We start from the raw sequence: 2,655 nt of genomic DNA, 5'->3' as shown, positions 1-2,655 counted from the left end.
AAAACATGAAAAAATGTCATAGTATAGTATGGCGTCAAAAAACAGTCAAAAAATGTCATAGTATAGTATGGCGTCAAAAACAGTCAAAAAATGTCATAGTATAGTATGGCGTCAAAAAACATGAAAAAATGTCATAGTATAGTATGGCGTCAAAAACATGTCATAGTATAGTATGGCGTCAAAAACGTCAAAAAATGTCATAGTATAGTATGGCGTCAAAAACGGTCAAAAAATGTCATAGTATAGTATGGCGTCAAAAAACATGAAAAAATGTCATAGTATAGTATGGCGTCAAAAAACAGGTCAAAAAATGTCATAGTATAGTATGGCGTCAAAAACAGGTCAAAAAACATGAAAAAATGTCATAGTATAGTATGGCGTCAAAAAACAGAGTCAAAAAAAAACATGAAAAAATGTCATAGTATAGTATGGCGTCAAAAACAGTCAAAAAAATGTCATAGTATAGTATGGCGTCAAAAAAACATGAAAAAATGTCATAGTATAGTATGGCGTCAAAAAACATGAAAAAATGTCATAGTATAGTATGGCGTCAAAAAACATGAAAAAATGTCATAGTATAGTATGGCGTCAAAAAACATGAAAAAATGTCATAGTATAGTATGGCGTCAAAAAACATGAAAAAATGTCATAGTATAGTATGGCGTCAAAAAACATGAAAAAATGTCATAGTATAGTATGGCGTCAAAAACAGTCAAAAAACATGAAAAAATGTCATAGTATAGTATGGCGTCAAAAAACATGAAAAAATGTCAGTATAGTATGGCGTCAAAAACGGTCAAAAAATGTCATAGTATAGTATGGCGTCAAAAACAGTCAAAAAACATGAAAAAATGTCATAGTATAGTATGGCGTCAAAAAACATGAAAAAATGTCATAGTATAGTATGGCGTCAAAAAACAGTCAAAAAAAACATGGAAAAAATGTCATAGTATAGTATGGCGTCAAAAAACATGAAAAAATGTCATAGTATAGTATGGCGTCAAAAAACATGAAAAAATGTCATAGTATAGTATGGCGTCAAAAACATGAAAAAATGTCATAGTATAGTATGGCGTCAAAAAACATGAAAAAATGTCATAGTATAGTATGGCGTCAAAAAACATGAAAAAATGTCATAGTATAGTATGGCGTCAAAAAACATGAAAAAATGTCATAGTATAGTATGGCGTCAAAAAACATGAAAAAATGTCATAGTATAGTATGGCGTCAAAAACAGTCAAAAAACATGAAAAAATGTCATAGTATAGTATGGCGTCAAAAAACATGAAAAAATGTCATAGTATAGTATGGCGTCAAAAAACATGAAAAAATGTCATAGTATAGTATGGCGTCAAAAAACATGGTCAAAAAAATGTCATAGTATAGTATGGCGTCAAAAAACATGTCAAAAAATGTCATAGTATAGTATGGCGTCAAAAAACATGAAAAAATGTCATAGTATAGTATGGCGTCAAAAAACATGAAAAAAATGTCATAGTATAGTATGGCGTCAAAAAACATGAAAAAATGTCATAGTATAGTATGGCGTCAAAAAACATGAAAAAATGTCATAGTATGGCTTCAAAAATGGTCAAAAAATGTCAGTATAGTAAGGAATGAAAAATGGTCTAAAAATGTCACTGTGATTTCAAGCTTTGGACAGTTTCTGTGACTAACATGTTCTGTCTTTGCAGGAGGTGGAGAAGACCTTATCACCTGAAGAGGACAACAAAAGTAGTTAAATATTCATAGAGATATTCAGAGATGTGTAAGACTTTAATAAGCATGCTGTGGTTTGTTGTGCTGTCCAGAACCAAATCAATAAAGTTTTGTAGCTTATCTTTTTGAGTTGAGTTTTTCTATTTTCGAATTAATATCACAAAAAATGATTTTGTTATGCAATTAAAATATATAATTGAGGCTAAAAACTCTAATCTCTGTCTAAAAGTGGCTAGAAGCTGTAACCCTAACCCTAACCTTTGGCTAACAGACTTATATTTTTTATAGTTACATTGTTGGGAAAAAAGTTACAGAAGCTTTAACTGGCTGCAGTTTGTTCCAGACAAGAGGTTGTAAAGTGTCAAACTGAAAAGAATAAACTAACACTAACCTTCTGGAAATGTCTTCACGTCTGTCTCGTCTGTGATTTAATGGTTGAAGTTTGAATCCTGTGTAGAAAAAAACAACAAACATTAATGTTGTGAGTGTGGACTAACTGGTTCTGGATTAATCCGAACTAGTCCAAGAGTTACATTTTCTTTCTACACAAAGACAGAGGAAGCTGCTCTGACTGGAGAACTTACTCTACCAGCTCCTGATATTCACAAAACAGCAGTGGATGGAAATGTTTTTTTTTTCCCTACAAAGTCAAAATTTGAAATGAAAAAAAAAGGACAGTGTTTCTAGTGTGACGCTGAACTGAATAAGTTTGTCACATTTTTATGATTTACTGTGCTAATGAAAGAGAGAGGGACACGGGGTAAAGGGAGAGAAAGACAGAGATAAAGAGAAAGCATGAGAGTGAAAGAGAGCAACGAAGAAAGACAGGCAGAGAGAGAGGGAGGGAGACAGAAGAGAAAGTGTGAGAATTAGAGTAATAGAGCAATGTAGAGAGAGAGCTGATGTTTAAATTCTTCCTTTTCTTTGAACTGTACA

General features: G+C 32.1%; 1 long non-coding RNA gene across 1 annotated transcript in view; it reads left to right on the top strand.

Annotated features, from left to right (window-relative positions):
* The window catches only part of LOC127142576 (uncharacterized), a 9,669-nt gene extending 7,762 nt beyond the window's left edge, over positions 1-1,907 (top strand). Inside the window, exon 5 of the long non-coding RNA XR_007813434.1 lies at positions 1,695-1,907. This is a non-coding gene — a long non-coding RNA (uncharacterized LOC127142576). The remainder of the gene's footprint in view (positions 1-1,694) is intronic.
* The last annotated feature ends 748 nt before the right edge of the window (positions 1,908-2,655 follow it).

The sequence above is a fragment of the Lates calcarifer genome, linkage group LG6 (assembly GCF_001640805.2).
Source record: "Lates calcarifer isolate ASB-BC8 linkage group LG6, TLL_Latcal_v3, whole genome shotgun sequence".
Taxonomy (NCBI): Eukaryota; Metazoa; Chordata; class Actinopteri; family Centropomidae; genus Lates; species Lates calcarifer.
This window is presented reverse-complemented; position numbering and strand designations above follow the sequence as displayed.